Here is an 18,330-nt window from a genome sequence, read left to right as displayed (position 1 = left end):
TTGACCTAGTAATCCCACTCCTAGGACTATATCCCAAGAAACAAGAAACACCAATCAGAAAGTATATATGCACCCCTATGTTCATAGCAGCACAATTAATCATAGCTAAGATTTGGAAGCAGCCTTAGTGCCCATTAGCAGATGAGTGGATTAAAAAAACTATGGAGATACGCTCCTTAGATCACTCCTTTCTGCTGGTGAACGCCGCGGAGTAAGCATCGTTGGAATTTTCCCTGTAGCAGTCATCATGTCTAAGTCTGAGTCCCCAAGGAGCCGGAGCAGCTGCGGAAGCTCTTTATTGGAGGTTTGAGCTTTGAAACAACCGATGAGAGTCTGAGGAGCCATTTTGAGCAATGGGGAACGCTCACGGACTGTGTGGTGATGAGAGATCCAAACACCAAGCGCTCCAGAGGCTTTGGGTTTGTCACCTATGCCACCGTGGAGGAGGTGGACGCAGCCATGAACGCGAGGCCACACAAGGTGGACGGAAGAGTGGTGGAACCAAAGAGGGCTGTCTCGAGAGAAGATTCTCAAAGACCTGGTGCCCACTTAACTGTGAAAAAGATTTTTGTCGGTGGTATTAAAGAAGACACTGAAGAACATCACCTAAGAGATTATTTTGAACAGTATGGGAAAATAGAAGTGATTGAAATCATGACTGACCGAGGCAGTGGCAAAAAGAGAGGCTTTGCTTTTGTAACCTTTGACGACCATGACTCTGTAGACAAGATTGTCATTCAGAAATACCATACTGTGAATGGCCACAACTGTGAAGTAAGGAAAGCTCTATCTAAGCAAGAGATGGCTAGTGCTTCATCCAGCCAAAGAGGTCAAAGTGGTTCTGGAAACTTCGGAGGTGGTCGTGGAGGTGGTTTTGGTGGAAACGACAACTTTGGACGTGGAGGAAACTTCAGTGGACAAGGTGGCTTTGGTGGCAGCCGTGGTGGCGGTGGATATGGTGGCAGTGGAGATGGCTATAATGGATTTGGTAATGATGGAAGCAATTTTGGAGGTGGTGGAAGCTACAATGATTTTGGCAATTACAACAATCAATCTTCAAATTTTGGGCCTATGAAAGGAGGAAACTTTGGAGGCAGAAGCTCTGGCCCTTATGGTGGTGGAGGTCAATATTTTGCCAAACCACGAAACCAAGGTGGCTATGGCGGTTCCAGCAGCAGCAGTAGCTACGGCAGTGGCAGAAGGTTTTAATTACTGCCAGGAAACAAAGCTTAGCAGGAGAGGAGAGCCAGAGAAGTGACAGGGAAGCTACAGGTTACAACAGATTTGTGAACTCAGCCAAGCACAGTGGTGGCAGGGCCTAGCTGCTACAAAGAAGACATGTGTTAGACAATACTCATGTGAATGGGCAAAAAAAACTCGAGGACTGTATTTGTGACTAATTGTATAACAGGTTATTTTAGTTTCTGTTCTGTGGAAAGTGTAAAGCATTCCAACCAAGGGTTTTAATGTAGCTTTTTTTTTTTTGCACCCATGCTGTTGATTGCTAAATGTAATAGTCTGATCATGACGCTGAATAAATGTGTCTTTTAAAAAAAAACAAAAAAAAAAACTATGGTACATGTACACAATGGAATACTACACTGCTATAAGAAAGAAGGAACTTTTACCCTTTGCAACAACATGGATGCAACTGGAGAATATTATGCTAAGCGAAATAAGCCAGTTGGGGAAAGATAAATATCACATGATCTCACTCATATGTGGGATATAATGATCAACATAATTTGATGAACAAGAATAGATCGATCTAGAGACAAATGGTAGGGGAGAGGGTGTTAGAGAACAACCAAAGAACTTGAATGCATGCATACTAGCATAACCAGTGGACACAGACACTGGGGTGCTCGGGGCTTGCCCAGGGTGGGAATGGCTGGGGGGGGGGGTTGTCAATTGGGGAAAAAGGAGACATAGGTAAAACTTTAGACAATAAAAAAAAGTTTTAAAAAAAGAACTTAAAAAATAAAATAAATAAAAAAGACAAAGAAATGGAGAAAAATGAATAGTGACAAATTGAATATAAAAAGGTAAGAGGAAAATTAGATATATGAATGAAGCAACAGAGACTGGAATAATAACAAATCAATAAAGCAGATAGATAAAGAATAGTAATTTAAAAAGGAAAGAAAAGAGAAAAAATAAAAATAGAAATTTTAAAGAAAATAGATAAAATGGGAAAAAAGGAAAAAAAATGTGAAGTGGCATTTCAGCAGAGTTTGGTGCCATGGGAGCTTTTCAGCAGAGTTTGGTGCCCATGGGAGCTCTCTTTGGATCCTACTCTTTTCATGGCTGTGGCTGACTCTCTTGTCTGCCAATTCCTGGCTTCCTGTGAGGTACTGTACTGTGTTAACACTGTCAGGAATTGTCGTCCTTTGGCTTTCAGCAACCTGTTTGAAACTCCAAGTGACCCACCATTTGTGTCTCTCTCCACAGAACTTGGCTACAAGGAGGAGGGGGTCAATCTTCCCACTAAAGTAGTTTTGTTAGCAGCTTGGGGTCCAGGGCTGGGTCTGCAAATGTTCCCTGATTCCCTGGATTCTGCTTCTACCCACCTTTGCCTGCTAGCCAGCTGTCAATCTTAATCACTCAAATGTCTGTTTCTGATAGGGCTTTGGGTGGGGGAAGTGCTGTCTAGCTTTCAGATAATGTGGGTGGTAGGTTTCCCTGTTCCAGAGCTACCCTTCCACGAGTGACCCAAAATATTACTCTCTCCTCAGCTGGGCAGAGATCCTTGTATGGTGACCAGTGGTATCGGCTAGATACCTGGAGTTTCGTTCAACTCTCCCATGGGGGGGAAAAGTTCCCAGGATAGTGGTGAGGACAGCCCCTTTCCCAATCCAGCCACTGATGCTCCCTAAGACTGTTGAAACCTTTAGACTTGGCCTCTGCTTTTGTTTCCTCTGAAAAGTTCAAAATGCAGGGTATGACAGGCAGGGCTCCTCAGGTTGGAGCAGGCGGTATCACCTAGGGAAGGGTATTTTTCTTTTCCTGTCCTGGGGCAACTGGTGGTGGCTAGCTCCTCTCAGGAAAAATGGCCATTTCCCTTTACCTCCAAATGCAGGACTCTGGCTACTGCTTTTCAAAGTTTCCCTGCAATGCTTCCCAACTCAGCCTCTAACTTAGGTACCTCAAGTACATACCTCCCTCCCTGCACCAAATCCTCAGGTGAGTAGCTGCAGATGAAAACTCCTTTGCTCTGAGTTTAAAAAGAAAAAGAACAAAAAACTGCAACTTTCTCTCCAACTGGCTCTGGTCTACCTGCTCCAGATTCTGCCAGCCCAGCAGTCTTACCATCTTTCATGGCTGGGTGTTATATGGGCTGCTGGTCTTAGCTCTGGTGCTCTGAGCTGTGGAGTCCAGCTTATGTTCCTTGCCTACATCTTCTGGGGGAACAGACCCTCCCATAGCCAGTAGCTCCGTCCTCACTCTTGGCCTGCAGGTCTGCAGTCCCTGGGAGCTGGATCAGTTCCTCTGGCTACCCTGCCCTTTCTACCTGTCTCCAGATGTTTTCTGTCCTTCCTTGATATAAGTGTCCTCCTCAGGTAGACCTCAGTTGGTAATTCCATGTGAATGTTCTCCATTTTAGTTATATTTCCAGTCTGGTCCTGGGAGGAGGTGCATGACAGGTATGCTTATTCTGCTGCCATAACCTACATTTTTATTCCTTATGAGCATATTTTCCTTTAACTTATCAAGCATCTGTTCTAAAGTCCTTGTCTCATCATTCTAACATTGGGTGATATTGGAATTGCCACCTTTATAGTTGAGAGTGGCTTATACTTTTCTGGCTGTTTATTTATAGAATAATATTGGATTGTTTCTTGGACATGTTAAATGTTATATGGAGAGCTCTGGATTGTCTTGTATGCCTTCTAAGAGTGTTGATTTTTTTAGCTACCAATCAGCTTGGCTAGACTAAAATTATTGCTATTAAGTATCAAAGGAGTACTCAAATTTGGTTAAACTCAAATGTCAAGTTCTGTCATGCCTGCTATGGGAAGCAGCTCATATCTCAGAAAGATTACTTTCAAATACCTCCATACATTCATGGTGTAGCCAGTGACTGACCGGTTTTTACACAGAATGTGGGATTCCCCTTCTTTGGATTTCTCCCTTTGATGATCCCATCAGTCTCTGGAAAGTCTGGTTACACTTAGCTCCTTTCTTTAGTCCTTCCAGGCAGAAAGACAATAGAATTTCTATCAGAATTTTCTTTACTCCAAGCTAGTCCACAATTGTAAATTCCCTCAGGAGAAAGCAATGAAATTGGAAACACACCCCATTTGGTCACTTCCTCCAAGTTTAGATTTTCCAATAAAATATAACTGCTTTTATTTTTTCCCTAGAGAACAAGGACAGTTGTTTTATTATATTCATCTCAGAGTTTATTTTTGTTACTTCAAAAGTTAATTTTTCAAGAATTTATTCCTCCACACAGGAAACAGTACTGTATATTTAAATTTAAAATAAATATTTATGGAGAAACTAAGATGGCGGCATAGGTAAACACCGGGAAATTGCTGCCTCCCACAACAACTTCAAAAATACAATGAAAAGACAAAACGGACATCATCCAGAACTACAGGAAGGCTGGCTGAGGGGAAATTCTACAACTAGAAGGAAATAGAAAAGCACACAGACCCAGAGGAGCTGCAGAAGTAAAGTGCAGAGGTACGGAGGCCCACGCGCATGGAAAGGGGCTAGCACCTGAGGACGCAGCTGTCTTTTTGAATCAGGAGGGAGTCACAAGCTCCCGACTGCTCTGAACTCTGGTTCTGGCAAGTCTCTGGGGACCCAGGACTCATACGGGGAGAAACTGGAATGTCTGGCAGCAGGCAGAACTCTGAACTTGAGGGCGGCTTTCCATCAGAGGTGCTTGCAGCAATTATCAGGACACTGAGACGCACAGCCCCTTAGGGCAGGGCTGAGGACCAGCCACAGCTGCTTGCTCCGCCCTTTGATTCCCTGAGACCCCGCCTCACCCAGACTGCAGCAGAGGCTTTTGCATATGAATGCCCTGGCCCTTTGCAACCTGAAAATTACCTAACAAATTGCAGCTAGGCCAGACAGACCCAGAACTTCCAAGAGAAGGCCCAAGGCCCCACAGCAGCTTGCATTGCTTCACAGCTGGGCCTCATCAGGGCACCTCCAAACTCCAAAAAAGGAAAGGGAATCTGCAGTTCTCTTCGTAGCTCCTGCTGGGTAACCTCAGGCAGAGGCTAAATTAGCACCTCCTTAGATCCAAGAGCCAGTGTACCCAGTTGTCAGACCATCAGGATTACAACTCCTCAGATCCATAAGGGACACACTCAGGGCGCAGACTCAGTGAGCACCAAAGCCCCACTGAAGCAAGTCTTGCCCAGAAGGGTGTCTTCAGCACAGAAGTTCTCCCACTGCAGACACAGCTGATTCTCACTGCCAATTGGCCTGGAGGTCAATTCCTCCCAGTGATCCTACAACAATCAAGGCATAACTACAAAAAGACTGTGCACAAGCCCACAAAGGGGTGCACCAAGAGTGTGCACCTCAGGTAACTGGGGAGGCTGAGCCACTGGGCCCTACAGGACACCTAGCACACAAAACCACTCTACCAACACAGGGAAGCATAAAAAATGCGGAGACAAAGAAACAGGTCACAAATGACAGAAATGGAGGAAAGCAAACGACTGGATATAGAGTTCAAGGCCACGTTTATAAGGTTTTTCAAGAATTTTATGGAAACCGCCAATAAATTTAGTGAGACTCTGGAGGATATGAAAAAAGACCAACTAGAAATTAAGCATACACTGACTGAAATAAAGAATAATATACAGATATCCAACAGCAGACAAGAGGATCCCAAGAATCAAGTCAAAGATTTGAAATATGAAGAAGCAAAAAATACCCAACCAAAAAAGAAAAAAGGAAAAAGATTCCAAAAATATGAAGATAGTGTAGGGAGCCTCTGGGACAACTTCAAGCATACCAACATCAGAATTATAGGGGTACCAGAAGAAGAGAGAGGGCAAGATATTGAAAACCTGTTTGAAGAAATAATGACAGAAAACTTCCCATACCTGGTGAAAGAAATAGACTTACAAGTCCAGGAAGTGCAGAGAACCCCAAACAAAAGGAACCCAAAGAGGACCACACCAAGACACATCATCATTACAATGCCAAGAGCAAAAGACAAAGAGAGAATCTTAAAAGCAGCAAGAGAAAGACAGTCAATTACCTACAAGGGAGTACCCATACAACTGTCAGCTGATTTCTCAACAGAAACCATGCAAGCCAGAAGAGAGTGGCAAGAAATATTCAAAGTGATGAATAGCAAGAACCTACAATCAAGATTACTTTATCCAGCAAAGCTATCATTCAGAATAGAAGGTCAGATAAAGAGCTTCACAGATGCCCAAACCGGTTTGGCTCTGTGGATAGAGCGTAGGCCTGAGGACTGAGGGGTCCCAGGTTCGATTCCAGTCTAGGGCATGTACCTGGGTTGCGGGCACATCCCCAGTGGGAGATGTGCAGGAGGCGGCTGATCGATGTTTCTCTCCCATCGATGTTTCTGGCTCTCTATCTCTCTCCCTTCCTCTCTGTAAAAAATCAATAAAATATATTTTAAAAAAAGAGCTTCACAGATAAGAAAAAGCTAAAGGAGTTCATCACCACCAAACCAGCATTATATGAAATACTGAAAGGTATTCTTTAAGAAGAGGAAGAAGAAAAAGGAACTCTTACCATTTGCCACAGCATGGATGGAACTGGAGAGCGGATAAATACCACATGATCTCACTCATTTGTGGAATATAATGAACAACATAAACTGATGAACAAGGACTGATCCAGAGATGGAGAGGCATTGATTGGATTGTCGGGCCTTGGAGGGAAGGTAGGGGAGGGTGGGGGTAAGGGGGAAAGATCAACCAAAGGACTTATATGCAAGCATATAGGCCTAACCAATGGACAAGGACAATGGCGGGGTGAGGGCATGAGCGGGGGGGGGGGCAGGGATAGGGGGTAACGTGGGGATAAGGACACATATGTAATATCTTAATCAATAAAAAATATATTATAATAAATATTTACAGTTGTAAAAAAGGTTACCCAACGTTATACAATTATTACATGTAGAATCTGTCCTCCAAACCAGTTATTTTTCTACTGTACAATGATTTTCAAACAACACTCACACTTAGAAATATACACCATTGATGCTAAAATGCGTTTTACACTGAATTTTCGTGCTGCTTCTAGCCTGATATAATTCCTCAGGTGCTTCTGAGACAATGTCTATCAATGAGAACAGTATGGTGGTTCAACTGACCCTTAATTACTTCACTTTTAAATATGCAATTCTATACTGGAAACTCATTTTTAATACTTGCATGTTCATAAATAGCATCACACAAGATTCCTTGGTGATAAATTGGACTCTAAGGAATTAAATTTATATTCACCAAGCCACCAGAGAAGAATTGGTTAACCAGGGTTTATTTATTAATTTTCAATTAGTAATATCACATCTTAGAAAGCTTTAAAGCTCATGTCAGCTACTTCTCTCAGTAGGGAAACACACATAGGAAAGCAAATAAACATCAAAAGTCTCTGGGTGGATGCAGTAAGGGCATACTAAGTAAATGCTTTGAAGGAGACCATCAAATCCTAATAGTTGTGTGTGTCTGCCTCTTCTAGCTGAAGTCATGAATTCCTTCTGCCTACCTTACACAATTCTGGAACTGGAGAGCAAAATTCAATAAAGCAGGTTGGTATGTGGGATTAGTTTTCCTTTCTGCTTTGGTTTTGACAGGTTTTAATCCAATTACTTGTTGAATCTGAGACTTTCCTCTGACAATTTCCATTCTATCTAGTAAGGCCCTCTTCTAGGGTTGCTCCATACTGTTCTTTTCCCATTCCAGCCAGATAGAGACTTGATGATATGACCTGTCTGCAATCGGGGCTCTCACTGCTGCCAATTATCCCCCTCACCAACTGATCCTACACAAAGTATGCTAAAGATCTGTTGAGTCATCTTTTTTCCACTGTCATACTCATGGTTGTCATCATCATCATCATCAACAACATCATTACATTCTAGCAATTCCAGCAAAGTGACTTTTATTTACATGTTCTAATGCTATATTTCTAGTATCTCTGAGAAGAAAGGCAGGTATAATAAATTTCACTTTATATGTGAGAAATCTAAAGCCCAGAAAAGTTATTTACTCAAATATGTGCATCTAGCTAGCAATGAAACCAGAACTGAGATCCATGTATTTTACTTTCTACTCTCAAACACTTTTCCCTAAAATAGTGTTTCACTGAAGATGCCTATTATAATGCAGACTAGAAGCCCAGTGGACAAAAATTTGTGCACTCGGGGGTGGGGTCCTTAGGCCTGGCCTGTGCCCTCTTGCAGTCTGGGACCCCTCAGGGGTGACCACCTGCTGGCTTAGGCCCTCAGACATCCCCCTGGCAGCCCAGGAGCCCTCAGGGGATGTCCACTTGTCAGCAGGGAGGAGGCCTAAGCTGCAGTCGGACATCCTTAGCACTGCTGAGGAGGAGGAAGAGGCTCCCGCCACCACCACTGTGCTGGCAGCTATCAGCCAGTCTTGTGGCTGAGCAGAGCTCCCCCTGTGGAAGGACACTGACCACCAGGGGGCAGCTCCTGCATTGAGTTTCTGCCCCCTGGTGGTCAGTGTGTGCCATAGTGACCAGTCACTCCCAGTCATTCTGCTGTTAGGTCAATTTGCATATTACCCTTTTATTATGTTGGATAGAGGCCTGGTACATGGGTGGGGACAAGCTGGTTTGCCCTGAGGGATATCCCAGATCAGGCTGGGGATCCTTGCTGGGGTGCCTGGCAAGCCTGGGTGACAGGCTGATGGCTGTTTGCAGGCTGGCCACAGAACCTTCAGGGTAGGGGTCCCCGCTGGGGTGTCTGGCCAGCCTGGGTGAGGGGCTGATGGCTGTTTTCAGGTTGGCCACACTCCCTTCAGGGTGTGGATCCCTGGCCAGCCTCGGTGAGGGGCTGATGACTTTTTGCAGGCTGGCCAAGCCCCCCAGTGACCCAAGCTCCCAGGCTCTCCTTTTTTTCTTTTTTTTTTCCAACACATCTATGAGCAGAGGCCAGGCTGGCTGGAAGCAGGTATCTGGGATTTATTTGTCTTCTATAATTGAAACTTTGTAGCCTTGAGCAGAGGCGACTGCTGGCCAGGGCCGGAGGAAAGCTTGGATTCCTCCATCACCAGGGCAACCCAAGCCTCCTGCTTGCTCCAGCTCTGTGGCCGCCGGCCACCACCTTGGTTGGCTTAATTTGTATAGTTACTCTGATTTGCTGGTGAGCATGGCTTGTGGGTGTACTGGATGCATGTTCAATTTTCATGTTTCTCTTTTATTAGATAGGATTCCTAAGCTTCATGCTCATTTATTAGAAAATTAGGGAGGAAATCTTCAAAGGGTCTTTAAAGGGCCCCCAAAGTCTTTCTTATGAGAAGGCAAAATGGCCAACACTACATAATATTCTGTCTACCAGTCAGGATTAGACATTAGTGTCTCTTGTCCCACAAACAGTGCTGGAAATATCATGTAAACATATACTTGTGGTTCCAGGTCTTTGAATTATCATTTTTAAAAGTTCATGTTCTTTAATTATAGGCCACTTCATCTAGGGAATTATGACAGGCCAAATGATAATCTCAGAGATGTTCTGCTATTGTCCTCACACACTTTTATTTCTGGGATTTCACTTATAGGAACCTCCAACATTTATGCTTATTTTCAACTCTCCTTTAGCATGAGTCCCAGGTAACTCATATTATTGTGTCTCTTTTTCACCTAATGTGAATTTGATTTTCTCTCTAAATGTCATAGGTATTGCATCCAACTAGTGTTCAATCATCCAACGCGTTAATTTATCCATTAATATAGGAAAATTTCCATTGTATCCAATGGATCTAAAAAATGCTGCAGAGTTAGAACACCTGCCATAATTTTAAGGAGACTCTGTAGCTCAATTGTTGATAAATATTGTTCAAAGTGCCCTTCAAGCTTGGCTGTTCTAACTTTATAGCTTCCTCTTCTAGGAAACATATACTCATCTACTTAAGGTACTCATTGTTCCGTCTATCCTTTAAGAAAGCCAAGTGGTAAATAGAAGGAGGGCTATAAGAACGGAGGCCATTTAGACCTGCTTAGTCTAGGAAAAACAAAGCCCTCCTGGTTATGTAAAGTCTAGTCTACCTCACCAAGACTAAAGTTCAACAGTAAGAGTTGGTCATTAAGTCTTCCTTTTCCTTACATTATTTCTTCTGCTTATATTTTCTTCTGGGACCTCACAGGCTGACCGAGGATAGGGTTTTAGTATCTTTTTACCATATCATCTCTTTTCCTCTCCTCTCCTCTCCTCTCCTCTCCTCTCCTCTCCTCTCCTCTCCTCTCCTCTCCTCTCCTCTCCTCTCCTCTTTCCCCTCCACTACCCACCCTTATTATTCTCTCTCTCTCTCTCTCTCTCTCTCTCTTTCTCTCTCTCTCTCTCTCTCATTTATTCTAATCACAACAGACATGTTCACACAACTCTGTCTTGAATAGATGTTCCTGTCTTTCTGGGACCATCCACATGTGTTACAACATGATAAGATCATATCTCTCTCCTCCTACTCAGGGCCCTAGTCTCAATATCTTTCCCATCCGCTAAGAATAAATTTCCCAGTGGCAGATACCTGCTCTTTGTGACTCAAAGAAGTAGCTAGCTAAACTGAGGGTCAAGCTGATCTTTAGATTAAGAAGAATGTCCATCCGGTAAAGGAGAAAATTAGCAGAATTGACTATATCAGTTTCTAGATCAATGACAGCTAAGTCACTTAACTTTTGTGGAATTTACTTTCCTTGCATGATAAAAAGGGAAGGTGGATTTAGCAACAACTTCTAAATAAGTAGTTTTCTAACTGTGATCTATAGTACTTTGGGCCCATCATACTTCATTTTAACTAGAGCAGCTATTATTTTATCTGTTGTATAATGAGGCTCCAAGTAAAACTATGGTAGACAAAGGATTAAACCACTAAAATATTAAAAAATACTCACCTATAGAGTACTTGAGGTTCAGTCAATCTTAACATGTTTTTATCTGGAAGTAAAATCTCTTTATAACCATTTCATTAAAATGGGAATATTTGCCGAAAATATTTGCCGAAACCGGTTTGGCTCAGTGGACAGAGCATCGGCCTGCGGACTGAAAGGTCCCAGGTTCGATTCCGGTCAAGGGCATGTACCTGGGTTGCGGGCACATCCCCAATAGGAGATGTGCAGGAGGCAGCTGATCGATGTGTCTCTCTCATCAGTGTTTCTAACTCTCTATCTCTCTCCCTTCCTCTCTGTAAAAAATCAATAAAATATAAAAAAAAAGTTTTTTAAAAAATAAAATAAAATGGGAATATTTGTGGTTGTCTTAGCAAAGAATAAACTTAACAGGTGGGGATTCCAGTCTGGGTGCCCAGTCAAGCAATGCCATGAAAGATTGGTGAAGGAAATATAAGAGTGCAAGTTTATGGTCATTAAAAAATCATCCCTATGCATGACCCCCTTGTGACATGCACCCAATGGATACTGAGCTCACCTTAAGTTGTGTTAAAACACAAAAATTCAACTGAGTAAATTTCAAAATTCAAATGGTTAAGGAGAGGTTCTCATTTGTATTTACTCCTAACCAGTTCCACAGACAGATAGACACCTGATAAAGGTAGTGAATATTGAATCATAAATAACCTTCTGGTAGGTCCTTTCCAACCAGCAATGTAAATTTATGGGAATTGATCAATGAGGTGTCTCGGTTTGTTTGTGAATAGTTAGGGACACAGTTAGATAACCTAAAAAGTATTGCCTGATTTTGTACCAACGACCTAGGCGTTCATAGCCCAAGGAGAATGATAACCACCATAGAAAAAGATAAAATCTGTAGGGTATCAGTACTTCCACTAAGGTGACACAGATAATGGACAAACCTGAGTTATTAATGAGAAAACCCATGCCTGAAAGGTTACTCCCCCCAACACACACACCCTTAGCAATGAACTGGGATATAGGAATGGTGGTGTTATCTTCCCAGGCCCATGCCAGAGTAAAAGAAATAAAGTAAACAAGAAGGGCTTCATGTTTAGTTAAAGTATAAAGTCTTCTTCTGGTGTCTTGGGTGGAAGCAGTCTACATTGATGTTAGCTACTTCTCTTTCTTGTCAATTTGATTTATAGGAGTCTAGCATCTATACAGGACCAAATTTCAGATCTTCTTTACCTGTGAGATGTATAACTAAGGTTCAATACCTTTAGTTTTGCAGCAATGTCAGTACTTAGGAGTACTTGGTAAGTTCCTTTCCAATGGGGCTTGAGGACTGTCTTTGTCTAATGATGCTTCCAGAATACCTAGTCACCACGCTCTAGGCTGGGACTAACAGAATCCTTTGAATTGAGATCTGGAAAAGCTTCTTTAACTTGTTCATAATAGGCATGAGTATAAGACATTGAAGATTTACAGTAGTTGATCATATTAGCATGAGACAATAGGGATATACTGAAAGTTCTACACTAATAGACATTGGCCTACCAATAACTATCTCATTAGGAGTAATTGCATGTTTCCCAGAAAGTATTCTGAAAACAGCAAAATCAAAGGCAATATCTTAGGCCAAGGGACTCAGCAAGTTTAGATATTTTAAGTTTGTGGATCCCATTAGATCTCTCTACCTTGAGAGTGATAGGAACAGTTGATAATATTTTTTCTTTTTTTAAGTTTTATTCTCTCCCTTACAATATTTTATTGAGTTAAACTTATACATACAATAGGATGCACAGATTTTATATGTATAGTAGTTGAGTCCTTTTTACTGCTGAGTAGTATTCCATTTCATGCATATAACCAAATATTGTTTATTCATTTTTTGTTGATAGACATTTGGATAGTCTTCAGTTTTTGGCTATTATGAATAATGCTGCTTTAGATACTTGTACATGTGCTCATAAGAGTTCCATTTTCTTTATATCTTTATCAACATCTACACTAATTAAAGATAAAGATGCAAATTGACCATACCTTCATGACAACCTACCAGCCAATCAGGAGTGAGTATGCAAATTAGCCTAATAAAGATGGTGGGTTAATTTGAATACACAGTCACTGAGCAGCTGGGGGCGGGATGCCTGCATCTATGCCATGGTGACAATGCAGGCGTTCTGCATCGCTCTAGCCGCTCCAGGCCTCTGGGCAGCGTGGGAAGGCGGAAAGGTGGCTCTGTACCAGAGCTAAGGTGGTGCCGGCAACCAGAGGAAGGAAGGCCAATCTTGCACAAATCTTCATGCATCGGGCCTCTAGTAGTGGTTGAAAATGGTTATCTTCTTATGGTTTTAATTTGGGTTTCCTGGATGTTGAGCCTCCTTTACCTGCACATTAGATACTGCTTTATCTTTTTTTGGGAAGTGTCTGTTCAAGTCTTATAACTCATTTTAATTATTGGCTAATTTTTCTTAAAATTGAATTGCAAGAGTTTTAATATATTTTGGCTACGAGTGTCAGATATACGTATTGGGAATATTTCTTCTAGTCTATAGGTTTTGATGCGATAAAGTTTTAAATTTTCATGAAATTCAGTTTATCAAAAACATTTTTTTAATGCTTAGTGCTTTTTGTGTTTTCTAAAAATTCTTTGCCTGTCTACCCCATGGTTTTAATGATAGTCTCAGGTACTTTTCTCTCAAAGCTTTATTGTTCTGGCTTTTACACCTTTAATTATATTTTAATTTTTTATTGATTAATTTATTACATACTTGTCCTTATCCCCACGTTACCCATTATCACCCCCACTCATACCCTCACTCCCCTGTTGTCTCTGTCCATTGGTAAGGTGTATATGCTTGCATATAAGTCCTTTGGTTGATCTCTCCTCCTAACCCTGAACCTCCCCTACATTCCTTCTGAGGTTTGATAATCTGATCGATGATTCTCTGTCTCGGGATCTGTTTTTGTTCATCAGTTAATGTTGTTTATTATATTCCATCAATGAGTGAGATCATGTGGTATTTATCCGCTCTCCAGTTCCATCCATGCTGTGGCAAATGGTAAGAACTTCTTTTTTACCACAGCGTAGTATTCCATTGCATAGATGTACCACTGTTTTTTAATCCACTCATCTACTGATGGGCACTTAGGCTGTTTCCAAATCTTAGCTATGGTGAATTGTGCTGCTATGAACATAGGAGTGCATATATCTTTTATAGTTGGTTTTTCTAGTTTCTTGAGATATATTTCTAGAAGTGGAATCACTGGGTGAAATGGGAGTTCCGTTTTTAGTTTTTTGAGGAGACTCCATACTGTTCTCCACAGTGGCTGAGCCAGTCTGCATTCCCACCAGCAGTGCACGAGGGTTCCTTTTTCTCCACATCCTCGCCAGAACTTGTCATTTGTTGATGTTAGCCATTCTGACAGGGGTGAGATGGTACTGAGTTGTCATTTTGATTTGTATCTTTTGGATGATTAGTGACTTTGAACATGTTTTCATATGTCTTTTGGCCTTTCTTCTATCTTCTTTCAAAAAGTATTTAGGTCTGTTGCCTAGTTTTTGATTGGGCTGTTTATATTCTTTTGTTAAGTTGTTTGAGTTCCCTGTAAATGTTGGATATTAAACTCTTATCGGTGATAACATTTGCAAATATGTTCTCCCATTCAGTGGGCTTTCTTGTTGTTTTGTTGATGGTTTCCTTTGCTGTGCAAAATCTTTTTATTTTGATGTAGTCACATTTGTTTATTTTATGTTTAGTTTAAATTGCCCTAGGAGCAGTATCAGTGAAGAAATTGCTTTGGTATATGTCTGGGATTTTGCTGCCTGTGGATTCCTCTAGTGTTTTTATGGTATCCCATCCAATGTTTAAGTCCTTTATCCATTTTGAGTTTATTTTTGTGTATGGTGTACGTTGGTGGACTAGTTTCATTTTTTTTGCATGTATCTGTCCAATTTTCCCAACATCATTTATTGAAGAAGCTGTCTTGACTCCATTTTATGTTCATGACTCCTTTGTGGAATATTAATTAAGCAAAGTGGTTTAGGTCAATTACTGGATTCTCTATCCTATTCCATTGATCTATATGTTTGTTCTTGTGCCAGTACCAGGTAGTTTTGAGAACAGTAGCTTTGTAATACAGCTTGATATCTGGTATTGAGATCCCACCTACTTTGTTCTTCTTTCTAAAGATCTCTGCAGCTATTTGGGGTCTTTTTTTATTCCAGATGAATTTTTGGAAAGTTTGTTCTAGGTCTGTGAAATATGCTGTTGGTATTTTAATGGGGAGTGCATTGAATCTATAGATTGCTCTGGATAGTATAGAGATCTTGATGATGTTGATTCTACCAATCCATGAACACGGTATGTTCTTCCATCTGTTTATGTCTTCGTTTATCTCCTTTTTCAGTGTCCTGTAGTTTTCTGCGTATAGGTCTTTTACCTCCTTAGTCAAGTTTATTACTAGGTATCTTAATTTTTTTGGTGTAATGGTAAATGTGATTGTTTTTTTAGTCTCTCTTTCTGTAAGTTCATTATTGGTGTATAGAAATGCCATAGATTTCTCGGCATTAATTTTGTATCCTGTTACATTGCCAAATTCATTTATTGAGTCTAATAATTTTTTGACTGAGTTTTTAGGGTTTTCCATGTACAGTATCATATCATCTGCGAATAAGGTCAGTTTTACTTCTTTTTTAATTTGGATGCCTATTATTTCTTCATTTTGTCTGATCAAAATGGTTAGTACTTCCAGTACTATGTCGAACAGGAGTGTTGAGAGTGAGCATCCCTGTCTTGTCCCTGTTCTTAGGGAAAATGGTTTTAGTTTTTGCCCATTGAGTATGAGGTTGGCTGTGGATTTGTCATATATGGCTTTTATTATGTTGAGGTATGATCCTTCTATTCCCACCTTCCTGAGCGTTTCTATCAAGAAAGGGTGTTGGATTATGTCAAATACTTTTTCTGCATCAATTGATTTGACTATGTGATTTTTATCTTTCAACTTGTTTATGTGATGTATCACGTTTATTTATTTGCAGATATTGTACCATCCTTGCATCCCCAGGATAAATCCTACTTGGTCATGGTGTGTGATCTTTCTGATGTACTGCAGAATCTGATTTGCTAGAATTTTGTTGAATATTTTGGCATCTATGTTCATGAGCAATATTGGGCTGTAACTCTTTCATTGTGTTGTCTTTATCTGGTTTTGGTGATAGGGTGATGCTGGCTTCATAGAATGTACTTGGAAGTGTTCCTTCCTCTTGAATTTTTTGGGATAGTCTGAGGATAGGTTTTTTTTCTTCCTTGAATGTTTGGTAAAATTCCCCTGTGAAGTCGTCTGGCCCTGGGCTTTTGTTAGCTGGAAGCTTTGTGATGACTGCTTCAATTTCTTCCATAGTTATCGGCCTACTAAAGGCCCGGTGCACAAAAATATGTGCAGTCTGGGGGTTCCCTAGTCCAGCGGGTGCCCTCTCACAGTTTGGGACCCCTCGGGGGATGTCCAGATTCTGGCTTAGGCTGTTCCATGGGCGATAGGGCCTAAGCTGGCAGTCAGACAACCCTTTGGCAGTCCAGCAGCCCTGTGGGGTGTCCATTTGCCAGTGAGGAGCAGGCCTGAGCTGCAGTCAGACATCCTTAGCACAGCTGGGGAGGCAAGAGAGGTTTTCCGCCACCACCACTGTGCTGGCAGCCAACAGCCTGGCTTGTGGCTGAGCAGAACTCCCTCTGTAGGAGTGCACTGACCACCAGCGGTCTGCTCCTGCATTGAGCATCTGCCCCCTGGTGGTCAATGTGTGTCATAGTGACCAGTCATTCCCAGTCATTCTGCTGTCAGGTCAATTTGCATACTACCCTTTTATTACATAGGATAGAGGCCTGGTACACGGGTGGGGGCCCACTGGTTTGCCCTGAAGTATGTCCCAGATTAGCCTGGGGGTCCCCACTGGGGTGCCTGGCCAGCCTGGGTGAGTGGCTGATGGCTGTTTGCAGGCTGGCCACCTCCCCCCCCCAGCAGGGCCCCTCACCCCATGGGGGTGTGAACAGCCTTGGTGAGGGCCTGATGGCTATTTTCAGGCTGGGCACACCCCTTTCCCTGAGGAGGTCCCTGCTGAGGTGCCTGGCCAACCTGGGTGAAGGGCTGATGGCTATTTACAGGATGTCCACAGCCCCTTCAGGATGGGAGGTCCTTCAGGGGTGCCTGACCAGGCTGGATGAGGGGCTGAGGGCTGTTTTCAAGCTGTCCACACCTACTTCAGTGTGGGCATCTCCACTGGGGTGTCTGGCCCCCCTGGATGAGAAGCTGATGGCTGTTTGCAGGCTGGCCACAGCCCCTTCAGGGTGGTGGGGATCCTGCTGGTGTGCCTTGCTAACCTGGGTAAGGGGCTGAGGGCCGTTTTCAGGCTCCCCACAGCCCCTTCTGTGTGGGGGAATCCCACTTGGGTGCTTGGTTAGCCTGGGTGAGGGGCTGATGTCCATTTTCAGGCTGGCCACGGCCCCCGGTGACCCAAGATTCCAGCCCCTCCCTTTTTTTCTTTTTTTTTTTCTTTCTGGGATTTATTTATCTTCTATAATTGAAATTTTTAGTCTTGTGCATAGACCAGGTCTGGCCAGGGCAGGTGGGAAGCTTGGCTTCCTCCATCTCCAAGGGTAACCCAAGCCTCCTGCTTGCTCCAGGTCCATGGCCACGACCATCTTACTTGGGTTAATTTGAATACTCGCTCCTGATTGGCTGGTTGGCATGGCTGGTGGGCATGGCTTGAGTGTAGCAGAGGGATGGTTAATTTGTCTGTTTCTCTTTTATGATGTAGGATTGAGACTTTTAGAATCTTCCTGATTGAGTTTTGGAAGGTTGTATTTTTCTAGCAATATGTTCATTTCCTCCAGGTTGCCTAGTTTAATAAAATAGAGTTGTCCGTAGTATTTTTTTAACAATCCTTTGTATATCTGTGGGGTCTGTTTTTATTTCACCTTTTTCATTTCTGATTTTCTTTATTTGGGTCCTCTCTGCTTCTTGGTGAGCCTGTTTATCAATCTTGTTTATCCTTTCAGAGAACCAGCTCTTGGTTTCATTGATCTTCTGTATTGTTTTTTAGGTCTCTATGTCATTCATTTCTGCTCCTATCTTTATTATGTACTTCTGTCTGGATACCGTGGGCTTTTCTTGTTGCTCTCTTTCTAAATCTTTGAGTTGTAGAGTTAGATGATTTACTACCATTTTTTCTTCTTCTTTGAGATAGGCCTGTAGAGCTATAAACTTCCCTCTCAGGACTGCTATCATTGTGTC

At 42.3% G+C, this 18,330-nt stretch overlaps 1 pseudogene; it reads left to right on the top strand.

Moving 5' to 3' along the window:
• The first annotated feature begins 232 nt into the window (after window positions 1-232).
• Window positions 233-1,459, top strand: LOC132225164 (heterogeneous nuclear ribonucleoprotein A1-like; annotated as a pseudogene).
• The last annotated feature ends 16,871 nt before the right edge of the window (window positions 1,460-18,330 follow it).

This window comes from Myotis daubentonii, chromosome X (assembly GCF_963259705.1).
Source record: "Myotis daubentonii chromosome X, mMyoDau2.1, whole genome shotgun sequence".
Classification (NCBI taxonomy): domain Eukaryota; kingdom Metazoa; phylum Chordata; class Mammalia; order Chiroptera; family Vespertilionidae; genus Myotis; species Myotis daubentonii.
Note: the sequence above shows the minus strand (reverse complement) of the source record. Positions and strands in the feature narration are given on the sequence as shown.